General features: G+C 45.0%; 1 long non-coding RNA gene across 1 annotated transcript in view; it reads right to left on the bottom strand.

Moving 5' to 3' along the window:
* Positions 1-2,773: 2,773 nt before the first annotated feature.
* Positions 2,774-13,094, bottom strand: part of LOC149460219 (uncharacterized) — a 32,549-nt gene continuing 22,228 nt past the window's right edge. The window contains exons 2-3 of the long non-coding RNA XR_016313100.1: positions 8,103-8,170; positions 2,774-2,901 (exon numbers count right to left, since the gene is read on the bottom strand). This is a non-coding gene — a long non-coding RNA (uncharacterized LOC149460219). The remainder of the gene's footprint in view (positions 2,902-8,102; positions 8,171-13,094) is intronic.

Raw genomic sequence — 13,094 nt, 5'->3', positions numbered from 1 at the left:
ATTACACACCCGTGATCCCTGTGCTCTGTGCATTACACACCCCTGACCCCTGTGCTCTGTGCATTACACACCCCTGATCCCTGTGCTCTGTGCATTACTCTCTCCTGACCCTCTGAACTCTGTGCATTACTCTCTCCTGACCCTCTGAACTCTTTGCATTACACACCCCTGACTCCTGTGCTCTGTGCATTACTCTCTCCTGATCACTGCACTCTGTGCATTACACACCCCTGACTCCTGTGCTCTGTGCATTACTCTCTCCTGATCACTGCACTCTGTGCATTACACACCCCTGACCCCTGTGCTCTGTGCATTACACACCCCTGATCCCTGTGCATTACTATCTCTTGACCCTCTGCACTCTGTGCATTACACACCCCTGACCCCTGTGCTCGGTGCATTACTCTCTCCTGACCCTCTGTACTCTGTGCATAACACACCCCTGACCCTTGTGCTCTGGGCATTACACACCCCTGATCGCTGTGCTGTGCATTACTCTCTCCTGACCCTCTGAACTCTGTGCATTACACACCCTTGACTCCTGTGCTCTGTGCATTACTCTCTCCTGATCACTGCACTCTGTACATTACACATCCCTGTGCTCTGTGCATTACTATCTCCTGACCCTCTGCACTCTGTGCAGTACACACCCCTGTGCTCTGTGCATTACACACCCCTGATCCCTGTGCATTACTATCTCCTGACCCTCTGCACTCTGTGCATTACACACCCCTGACCCCTGTGCTATGTGCATTACTCTTTCCTGACCACTGTGCTCTGTGCATTACTCTTTCCTGACCACTGTGCTCTATGCATCACTCTCTCCTGACCCTCTGCACGTTGTGCATTACACACCCCTGACCCCTGTGCTCTGTTCATCACTCTCTCCTGACCCTCTGCACTCTGTGCATTACACACCCCTGACCCCTGTGCTCTGTTCATTACTCTCTACTGACCCTCTGCACTCTGTGCATTACACACCCTTGACCCCTGTGCTCTGTGCATTACTCTCTCCTGACCCTCTGCACTCTGTGCATTACACACCTCTGACCTCTGTGCTCTGTTCATTACTCTCTCCTGACCCTCTGCACTCTGTGCATTACACACCCCTGACCACTGCGCTCTGTTCATTACTCTCTCCTGACCCTCTGCACTCTGTGCATTACACACCCCTGACCACTGCGCTCTGTTCATTACACTCTCTTGGGGTGAAGGGGATGGGGGGGAAGGACTATTGCATATGTTACCTTGTATGCATTGATCAGGCTAAATTTTTAAGCCCTTCCCACTATTAGCACAATTTTGCCACATCCACAATGTTCTAGAGACAGCTCATTATTTTAGATTTTTCTGTGCCATTAACAATGGTCACCAAGACAAATAGAGAGGGTGACTCTCCCTAATGAGAAAATGGACAGTGATCTACCTTCTGTGTAGCAGTTTGGGGACCTGGGACAGCAGGAGGCATGTCTTGCTCCTTGAACCTTTGAAATATTGAGATTTTGTCTAAGTGGTGGGGATGGAGGAGGATGGGTGTCAGGCATCAGAGGGCACTTGGCGCAGGGTGGAAGGGTAGGTCTGGCTTTTTAGTTTATATGATGGGTTCACTGGCCATACACAGCTATAACCTCAACTGTTTAATAGAAAGCAGTGGGAGATGCATTCATTCTTGCTGTTTGGTGTGGATGGGGGAATCAAGATTTTTTTCTCTCATTCAGCTAAACGTGAATGAACTAAAACATCATGGGGAAAAGTTACCAAGAGTGATAGATGCAATGGGAAAAGGATTGGCAGTGTATTTGCAGTATGTAAGGTAACAGCACCATCTACTGTACAGATACGCAAGTCGCCCATAGGGAGCTCTGATTCTGTCAGACAATAAAATGGAAATGCAAAATATCTAGAGGAGGCTTTCTCAACTTTTTTTTGTCCCTCTCCTCACTGAGCTTTGCAGAGTGTAACTTCAGCTCTCTACCCCCCTTTTTGACAGCTCTACAAGCTTTATAATTTCAGAACTTTCAATGGATTTTCTAAATGGTTAGCACCTGGCAGGTCGTTGGTTCGAATCCCAGCCACGGCACCACCTACCTGGAGTTTGCATGTTCTCCCTGTGCCTGCGTGGGTTTCCTCAGGGTATTCCGATTTCCTCCCACCCTCCAAAGACATGCTGGTAGGTTAATTGGCTCCTGCCTAAATTGTCCCTAGTATGTGTATGTATGAATGTGAGTTGGGGACCTTAGATTGTACGTCCCTTGAGGGTTAAGGACTGATGTGAATGTATGATATATGTATGTAAAGCTCTGCGTAAATTGACAGCGCTATATAAGTACCTGAAATAATAATAATGAATGTAGAGAAAAGAGAATGAGGATAAACAGGTACAACTTATATAGGAAGCTTTGTTTCATCTCTGTGTATTACCTGAGGATGTAGAGAAAAGAAAACTGAGGATATACAGGTACAACTTATATGGGAAGCTTTGTTTCATCTCTGTGTATTACCTGAGGATGTAGAGAAAAGAAGACTGGGGATAAACAGGTACAACTTATATAGGAAGCTTTGTTTCATCTCTGTGTATTACCTGAGGATGTAGAGAAAAGAAAACTGAGGATATACAGGTACAACTTATATGGGAAGCTTTGTTTCATCTCTGTGTATTACCTGAGGATGTAGAGAAAAGAAGACTGGGGATAAACAGGTACAACTTATATAGGAAGCTTTGTTTCATCTCTGTGTATTACCTGAGGATGTAGAGAAAAGAAAACTGAGGATATACAGGTACAACTTATATAGGAAGCTTTGTTTCATCTCTGTGTATTACCAGAGGATGTAGAGAAAAGCAGACTGGGGATAAACAGGTACAACTTATATAGGAAGCTTTGTTTCATCTCTGTGTATTACCTGAGTCCAGTCACTTCATTAGGTATATACAGGGGTTTATAACCACTTTAACATTGATTAATCTGGTAAATGATAAGCAGCCTGGCACGTCCACACAAACCCAGTTCCATGCTAGGGGCAAGGGTTCCCTGAGATCTAAAATTACTTGGTTTGGGTTCGCATATATGCAGTGCGGTATATTGCATGTGATTCGCACAGGAACCGCACCACATTCCTGTGCAAATCACATGCAATTTGTGTGCGGTGCGATTGGAGACTTACATTTTGTATGGCTCTAATCGCACCACACCCGCACCAAAAACACGCAGGACCCTTTTTTGGGTCCGCACTAGAATCAGATCGCATGGGTATTCACACCTATGCGATCCGATTCTGCACATTGCACCGCGTTTTGCGGACTGCTTTCGGGGTGTTGCTAACTTAACGTACACACCCACAGCGGTTCACATGAATGGGGTGCGATTCTGATGCGGTGCGGAATTCGCACAGAAACCGTTGCAAATTCCGCACCGCATCAGTGTGAACCAGGGCTCAAGGGTTTCTCTAGTGTAAAAAGGTTGAGAAAGGCTTCTCTAGACAGATATAAAATATAGAAATTGTTTCAGCTCTTTAGTCATTAATACATCATCATTTAAAAGCAAGACTGGAGTGTGAGAAATATCAGCAGTACAAGGAGCCAGTCAGTTCATGTGCTGACAAGAAGCATGCTGATAGGAGGGGAAAGCAGAGTGATAGAGAGATGAGCTCATCACTGTGTTGATTCTCCTTTCACTGTCCAGGCTGGGGCGGGTCCATGACCTGGCTCAAAAAAGTGGGTAGACTGGTGTTGACCGTCAGATCGAGGACATTGGTAGCAGAAAAAGTTCTAGATTGAAGGTGAATGTTACCTTTTTTTTTTGGTAATGAATTATTCATTTTTAACTTTTTTTGGTTGGAGTTCTACTTTAAATACCCCAAAAAGAGTGATGCCTAGCTTCTTGTGATGCCTAGATCAAGGGGGAGCTTTTTTAGAAGCAGCTTGATGACCAACTTCTTAAGGAGGGCAGAAAACCTCCCAAGATATAGGGAGCAGGTGACTATTAACTGTATTGTGTGATTACTAGAGGAAGCGGGTCAGGGAACTTCAAGAAGGGTTGTGCCAGGCTTGGGTCTAATCTTTATGTAGTCTGGTCCAGGGCTGCTGTTAGAAACCATGGGGCCCCATACAGCCAAGCTGACAGACCCCCCCCCCAAAAAAAAAAGACAGTTTACTATGCTTCTGTTATGAATAAACACAGAGAGTGATCAGTACCAATAACTCATTGTGTTCATTCAGGAAAGAAAGGGGTTAGTAAATGTGGGGAAACATATGGTGCACAAGAAGGATGATGGGTTTGGGAGGGGGTGGCAAATACTAGAACTGATCCCCTGTATGGCTCTCTGCAGCTGCTGCAGAGAGAGCCATACAAGGGATTGGTTCCAGTAACTGCCCCCCCCCCCCCCACTGTGCTAATCAGCCTCCCTGCCCACATCCAAATCAACCTGCTGCATGGGCCCCCCTGCTGGCCTGTGCCCCGTACAGGAGGGCTGGTGGTACCCCCTTATCCACGGCCCTGGTTTGGTCTCTGCTTCACCTAAAGAGCTGAAATGTGACCATAATGTTAAGAATTTAAAAGACACTTTACCATAAAGCAGTGAGTAAAACCATCAGTGGTCAGCTATGAGGGAGGATTAGAGGAACTGAATTTATTCTCTCTTGAGGAGATTAAGGGGGGATATGATCAACATGTATAAATACATCAGTGGTTCATATAGTGATCTCGGTGTAGAGTTATTCACTCTGAGGTCATCACAGAGGACAAGGGGGCACTCTTTGCGTCTGGAGGAAAAGAGATTTAATCTCCGAATATGGAAAGGTTTCTTCACAGTAAGAGCTGTGAAAATGTGGAATAGACTCCCTCAAGAGTTGGTTCTGGCCAGCTCAGTGGATTGCTTCAAAAAAGTCCTGAATTCTTTCCTAGATACACAGAATATAACTGGATACTAACATTTATAGGTAAAGTTGATCCAGGGAATATCCGATTGCCTCTCGGGGGATCAGGAAGGAATTTTTCCCCTGCAAGAACAAACTGAATCATGCTATGCTGTTTTTTTTGCCTTCCTCTGGATCATTGGTGGGTAAAGGATTATAACCTCAACTGGATGGACGTTTGTCTTTTTTCAGCCAGACTAACTATGTAAGAAGCAGAAGGTCTTCTTGCCATACCAGGGCCTGGAAAGTAGGTGATAATGCTTAACCTAATCATTCCATGCTACTCTTTGGCTGGCCATACACTATACAATTTTCTGTTCAATTTCTGTCTAATTTCCTTTAGATTTACCTTCAATTATGTAGAGCAAGGGTCTGCTTAATTTGATACAATTGAAAGTGTTGTTTAGGTTTGACCTCATATTATATGGTTTTTGGTAAATCTAAAGCAATTTTCAAAAGAAAATTGTATAATGTATGACCAGCCTAAGGCTTGCAATCAGTCATGTTTGTCATTATGGAAGGTGTGTGGGTGGCAGGGCCTGGCATTTGTCTGCTAAACTCTCCTAACTTCTGCAGCTGGCTAGGAACCCCACAACAAAATGACCTTGATACGTGCAGTTGACTGCCTGCTATAATAAGTAGCTCAACGTGCTACAGAGTGAGATTGCCATCACCCTGGGAGGAGGAATGCCGACCAACATCCAGACTCTACCGATATCTACGGAGACCAAGACTCACAGGGGCACCGACCAATCAATTCTACAGACTTAAGAATAACAGCAACCCTGAGACAGATCCATCCAAATTTCCACATCATCATGACACAACCAGGATTTAAAGCGGAAGTACACTGTGTCTGAGCACCACAAACCAAAAACTCAATTTAAAAGAGAAGTATGGGCTTTAGAAAAAAACCCAATATACTCACCTACAGTCAGGTCCATAAATATTGGGACTTGGACACAATTCTAACATTTTTGGCTCTTTACACCACCACAATGGAAACGAACAAGATATGATTTAACTGCAGACTGTCAGCATTAATTTGAGGGTATTTACATCCAAATCAGGTGAGCGGTGTAGGAATTACAACAGTTTGCATATGTGCCTCCCACTTGTTAAGGGACCAAAAGTAATGGGACAATTGGCTTCTCAGCTGTTCCATGGCCAGGTGTGTGTTATTCCCTCATTACCCCAATTACAATGAGCAGATAAAAGGTCCAGAGTTCATTTCAAGAGTGCTATTTGCATTTGGAATCTGTTGCTGTCAACTCTCAAGATGAGATCCAAACAGCTGTCACTATCAGTGAAGCAAGCCATCATTAGGCTGAAAAAACAAAACAAACCCATAAGAGAGATAGCAAAAACATTAGGCGTGGCCAAAACAACTGTTTGGAACATTCTTAAAAAGAAGGAACGCACCGGTGAGCTCAGCAACACCAAAAGACCCGGAAGACCACGGAAAACAACTGTGGTGGATGACCGAAGAATTCTTTCCCTGGTGAAGAAAACACCCTTCACAACAGTTGGCCAGATCAAGAGCACTCTCCAGGAGGTAGGTGTATGTGTGTCAAAGTCAACAATCAAGAGAATACTTCACCAGAGTGAATGCAGAGGGTTCACCACAAGATGTAAACCATTGGTGAGCCTCAAAAACAGGAAGGCCAGATTAGAGTTTGCCAAACGACATCTAAAAAAGCCTTCACAGTTCTGGAACAACATCCTATGGACAGATGAGACCAAGATCAACTTGTACCAGAGTGATGGGAAGAGAAGAGTATGGAGAAGGAAAGGAACGGCTCATGATCCTAAGCATACCACCTCATCAGTGAAGCATGGTGGTGGTAGTGTCATGGCGTGGGCATGTATGGCTGCCAATGGAACTGGTTCTCTTGTATTTATTGATGATGTGACTGCTGACAAAAGCAGCAGGATGAATTCTGAAGTGTTTCGGGCAATATTATCTGCTCATATTCAGCCAAATGCTTCACAACTCATTGGACACCGCTTCACAGCGCAGATGGACAATGACCCAAAGCATACTGCAAAAGCAACCAAAGAGTTTTTTAAGGGAAAGAAGCGGAATGTTATGCAATGGCCAAGTCAATCACCTGACCTGAATCCGATTGAGCATGCATTTCACTTGCTGAAGACAAAACTGAAGGGAAAATGCCCCAAGTACAAGCAGGAACTGAAGACAGTTGCAGTAGAGGCCTGGCAGAGCATCACCAGGGATGAAACCCAGCGTCTGGTGATGTCTATGAGTTCCAGACTTCAGGCTGTAATTGACTGCAAAGGATTTGCAACCAAGTATTAAAAAGTGAAAGTTTGATTTATGATTATTATTCTGTCCCATTACTTTTGGTCCCTTAACAAGTGGGAGGCACATATGCAAACTGTTGTAATTCCTACACCATTCACCTAATTTGGATGTAAATACCCTCAAATTAAAGCTGACAGTCTGCAGTTAAAGCACATCTTGTTCGTTTCATTTCAAATCCATTGTGTTAGAATTGTGTCGATGTCCCAATATTTATGGACCTGACTGTAGGTGGATTCAGCACTGATCTGATGCTGCATCTGTCCCTGTTGGCTCTGCACAGAGAACTGAGCAATCAAACACCATGATCGCTCACTTCTCCCCCTCTGTTCTGAGCAGAGAGCGGTGACTGTCAGTCTCTGGCTTTCTGCTCTGCCCCTCAAGTGCTCACTCAAGCTTTGAACCTGCGGCTGGCTCAGGCTTTCATCGGCTTGTTGAGAGGCTGAGCCAGCTGCTGGTCCAGACTACTGGGCGAATCCTGAGCATATGGTCAGGATCTTTTCAGAGCCTGAACCAGCTCTGTGACATCAGCCAACAGCTGTCTTCAGCCCGCTGTCAGCTGAAAATAGGTTACAGGACTGCAGAACTAACTGTACTCTTGTGATCACCAGGAGAAGTATAGCCAAAAAAACTTTGGCCATACTTCTCTTTTAATTATTTTTTCATATTCAAAGCAACCTCACCATTCCATCTATGTTTCCATGTTTATTTATCTGAGAAATCACTTTGAAAAAAGCCCCCTTAGCATTTCTAGCCTTGGCCATCTTGAGTAAGGGTAGATGATTCATGTAGCATTTACTTCCTGGAATCCATCTGCCCTTAGCTCATGTATGCAGAAGGATGTGCATAGCTGAGAAATCTCCTCCTTACCTCCTCTCCTCCTGAAGACTCCTGGGATGCATGACATCATTTGCCTAGGCCCGGAAACAAGGAAGTGACTGAAAAATATAAAGAAAAGTTTAAAACAAGTAAATATGATATATTTTCCTATCTACTGTATTTACTAATGTTAGCAGCATAAGGATTGAAACTAATCAATGTTGTTGGAGAAAGAAGTTCTGCTTTAACTGCTTCCCATCTGCCCTATAGCAGTAATACTGCTACAGGGTGACACGGGTGCGCAAAATCACATTTTCAGGTAGGGGGTGCGCAAGCCGCGTGTGCACCCTAACCGCGCCGCTATTCACAGCCTCTTCTGTCATTACTCGTCCGCACATGGCCTTCACAGCAAGGAGCACATGGAAGGGCAACGCTCAGGGAATTTTTCTTTTTGTTGTTTGACATGCATCACTCTTCCATGTACTCCTTGCTGTGAAGGCCAGTTATAGACTGGGGCAGAGGCCATTTTTTGTACTGTTGAATAGTTGGTGAGGGGGTGCACTGGATACCCTGGCTGCCATTGTGCTACATGCTGGGTGTCCAGTGCGCTTCTGTACCTTTAAGGAAGAGTGGGCTACCTCAGGTTCACCTGCCCTTGGTCTATCTGTTACAAGCATGTGCCTCTACTATGGGGGCTCTCAAAATTTGTAGAGTTAGGAACTACAGAATATTGGGGTGCCGTGATGAGGCTCTTTAGCTTACGCATGTATTTGCAAATGTGTGCTAACTAAACCCCTGTTTTTAACGCATACTGTTAGACTGTTAGGCAGGTTGGCAAGTTGACCTGGAAAGTTTTCTTTTTTGTTGTTTGACATGCGTCGCCTTTCCATGTGCTCCTTGCTGTGAAGGCTTTGGCAGTGGCCATTTTTTGTACTGTTGAATTGTTGCCTCTCAAATGCCCTCTGAAGCACTATCTGAATGTGAATCACTCTTCATAAGGAAGGGCATGTCTAAACAAGGCCTTATAAAACAAGTTAGTTGTGGCTATCCACGCAGGTTGACACTTTAACATGGTTTTTATTAAAAACAATGAGTCAAGATAGGCACCTGACACTTGATAAGCATAAGTTAGTGATTCTCCAAGCAGTTAGGAAAGGATAAGGATGACATCCCTAAAGCCTTTACTTTACAAAAAAAGTCAACAAGGCCTGCTCTCATCCTCATGGATCTTCTTTATCATATTTGAAAGTAGGACTATTAGGAAAACTTTTTTTTTTTCAGTTTGGATAGAGCAAGGGCGGGATCTAACGCCTGTCAGACTTTTTTTCACCATGCGTGTCCCATTGCAGAGATTTCTTTTCACTTCCTGTCCCAGAGCCAAACAGGAAGTGAAACGAAATCCCTGAAAATTAAAGTAATTTCCTGGGAACCCCCAAGTCACCAGAACTATGAAGCTTTCCCCTCCTATTACTGTTCTGGGGACACCCAAAATTTGGGATTTTTTTTTGCTTTCATTGATAATGATAAACAGGACAAATAGGGTGACCCTCCCTAACAAGGTCACAGGCTGTCATAAAAACCTACCATGCATTCTAATCCCTCTCCACTCTATCCAAAACTAAAAATAAAATGTTGCCTTTGGTTATATACACTATATTGCCAAAAGTATTGGGCCAGCCCTCCAAATCATTGGACTCAGGTGTTCCAATCACCTCCATGGCCACAGGTGTATACAATCAAGCACCTAGGCATGCAGACTGCTTCTACAAACATTTGTGAAAGAATGGGTCGCTCTCAGGAGCTCAGTGAATTCAGGTGTGGTATCGTGATAGGTTGCCACCTGTGCAATAAGTCCATCTGGGAAATTTCCTGGCTACTAAATATTCCACGGTCAGCTGTTAGTGGTATTATAACAAAGTGGAAGCAACTGGGAACAACAGCAACTCAGCCACTAAGTGGTAGGCCCCGTAAAATGACAGAGCAGGGTCAGCGCATGCTGAAGCGCACAGTACGTAGAAGTCACCAACTGTCTGCAGAGTCAATAGCTAAAGACCTCCAAACTTGGTGTGGCCTTCAGATTAGCACCACAACAGTGCATAGAGAGCTTCATGGAATGGGTTTCCATGGCCGAGCATCTGCATCCAAGCCTTACATCACCAAGTGCAATTCAAAGCGTCAGATACAGTGGTGTAAAGCACACCGCCACTGGACTCTAGAGCAGTGGAGACGTGTTCTCTGAAGTGATGAATCATGCTTCTCTGTCTGGCAATCCGATGGACATGTCTGGGTTTGGCGGTTGCCAGGAGAACAGTACTTACCTGACTGCATTGTGCCAAGTGTAAAGTTTATTGGAGGGGGATTATGGTGTGGGGTTGTTTTTCAGGGTTTGGGCTTGGCCCCTTAGTTCCAGTGAAGGGAACTCTTAAGGTGTCAGCATACCAAGACATTTTGGACAATTTCATGCTCCCAACTTTGTGGGAACAGTTTGAGGATGGACCCATCCTGTTCCAACATGACTGCGCACCAGTGCACAAAGCAAGGTCCATAAAGACATGGATGAGCGAGTTTGGGGTGGAGGAACTTGACTGGCCTGCACACAGTCCTGACCTCAACCTGATAGAACACCTTTGGGATGAATTAGAGTGGAGACTGCGAGCCAGGCCTTCTCCTCCATAATCACAAATGTGCTTCTGGAAGAATGGTCAAACATTCCCATAGACACACTCCTAAACCTAGAAGAGTTGAAGCTGTTATAGCTGCAAAGGGTGGGCCAACTCAATATTGAACCCTACGGACTAAGCCTGGGATGCCATTGAAGTTCATGTACGTGGAAAGGCAGGAGTCCTAATACTTTTGGCAATATAGTGTGTATACATACTTTATGTGTAATATTGTTTTCTACCACAAGAGGGAGAGGAGACCTGGAGCACACACAGACAAGGCAGACTTATTTCTAAAAAGAAAGTGGAGAGACAATGATTAGTTTCAGTGCCGGAAATGACTTCCCTGGAACTAACATTTGGCTCAGTAGATGGACACTAGGCGCTGCCATGGGAAGATTGTGGAGGCCCATCAGACTCATGAGCTGTGTATGAAATACTTCTAACATGAGTCATGTGACACTGTTCATGTCGTTGGGTCTTCAGTTATATCACTGATCCTTAGAGTGGATCTAACCCCAAGAACAGAAATGTATTACAGCTTACCAGTCCTTAGATGTGCTGGCTGCATTTGTTTTCTTTTTTTTCATTTATCTCCACCTGGTGATCCTGCCAGCAACACGCCTCCTGTCCAAGGATCACAACACTCACTCACTGTACTATATGGAAGAGCAGCCTTGACATCCCGGGGCAGAACTATTATTATACAGGATTTATATAGCGCCAGCAGTTTGCGCAGCGCTTTACAAAATGAAGGCAGACATTACAGTCACAATACAATTTGGTACAAAAAGAATCAGAGGGCCCGGCTTGTTAGAGCTTACAATCTAAGATAACTACAGAACACCTCCCTCTCTATTCATCTTCATCTCATAGAAGGGAGTTGTTTTTTAAAGTGTTACTGAACCCACAACAGTAAAATCAGTCTGTAGATGCAGTAAAGCATTCTTGTTATACTCACTGTGGATCCTCTGCATTGTGTACAAATGCTGTTTGATCCTATCTTCTCTGATCATCCCCTTCTTCCAGTGCCCCCCTCTTATCTCCTGATAAGACATATAGTGTGGAGTCACTCTGCACATGCTCAGTTTAGTGTGTATTGCTAAAGAGGGTTTTTTTTCTTGGGAAAATGCATGTGATCAGCACAGGGCCAATCAGCACTGTCCAGACAGAGGTCAGGGGTTCTGTATCCTCCTAGAACAGAATGAAAACTCCTACAAACTGTAGCCAGTGCTTTGCTGGACACTGACAGAAGTCACAAGACTGCTCTAACTGCTGATGAGAAAAGGTATTTAGCAGTTTATACTTACTAAAATAATTGCATTTCCATGTTCTCTGTACTGCGAGAGACCAGATATAGTGAATGCAGGGTCCTGGGTTTAGTAACACTTTAAAGTGTAGATTGTGAGCTCCAAGGAGCAGGGCCCTCGAACCCCTCGTGTATCGCATTGTATTGTTATTGTACTGTCGCATGTTCTGTCTCCCATTGTATTGTACAGCGCTGAGCGAACTGTTGGCGCTTTATAAATACTGTATAATAATAATAAAGGCTGAAGGTTTTTTACCTTCATGCATTCTATGCATGAAGGTAAAAAACCTTCTGTGTGCAGCTCCTCCCCCAGCCCCCTCAATACTTACCTGAGCCCCCTCTCGATCCAGCAATGTGAATGACAGCCTTGGCTGTTCCAGGTCTATGCCTCTCTATTAGCTGAGACAGCAAGTCAATCAAAGGCAGCCAGGCACTGAGGAGAGAGGGGCAAGGCCAAGCCAAAGCTCCATGTGTGTGAATGGACACACGGAGCAATGGGTGCCACCACAGCAAGCTGCTTGCTGTGTAGGCACCCAACAGAAAGGAGGAGCCAGGAGAGCCTGCGGGGGACCCAAGAACAGTGCTGAATTTAGGGTTCGTGCTGCCCTAGGCAACACAAAAATCCCCCCCCACTGAGAGATCCTGACACCGATCAAACCCCCTCCAAGAGAGCCTTCCACTACCACTGCCCCCCATACAGTGGCAACCTCCCCCCACCCTGTTGAGAGAGAAGACACTCACCTTCACAGCTCCAGACATCCCCAGGAACAAGAGTCAGGCTCTGCATACACCATCAAGCAGCCTGCAGCCTCTCTCAGATTCCAACTTGTCCCCATGCTGCGTGTGTCCCTTTTTCCATCCCTTCTGAAAAATGCTGCCCTAGGCAAATGCCTTTTTCGCCTTGTGGTAAACACACCGCTACCCGCGGAGGATCCAGGCTGCTCTGTGCAAAACCACTGCACACAGGAGGTGAGTATAGACATGTTTGTTATTTTACAAAAAAAAAAAAAGAACCTTCAGCCCTGGCTCACACTGATGCGGTGCACAATTCGCAGCGTTTTCAGTGTGAATTCC

Source organism: Staurois parvus, unplaced genomic scaffold (genome assembly GCF_062004578.1).
Source record: "Staurois parvus isolate SC_StPar_1 unplaced genomic scaffold, SC_StPar_1.0 ptg000232l, whole genome shotgun sequence".
NCBI lineage: Eukaryota > Metazoa > Chordata > Amphibia > Anura > Ranidae > Staurois > Staurois parvus.
This window is presented reverse-complemented; position numbering and strand designations above follow the sequence as displayed.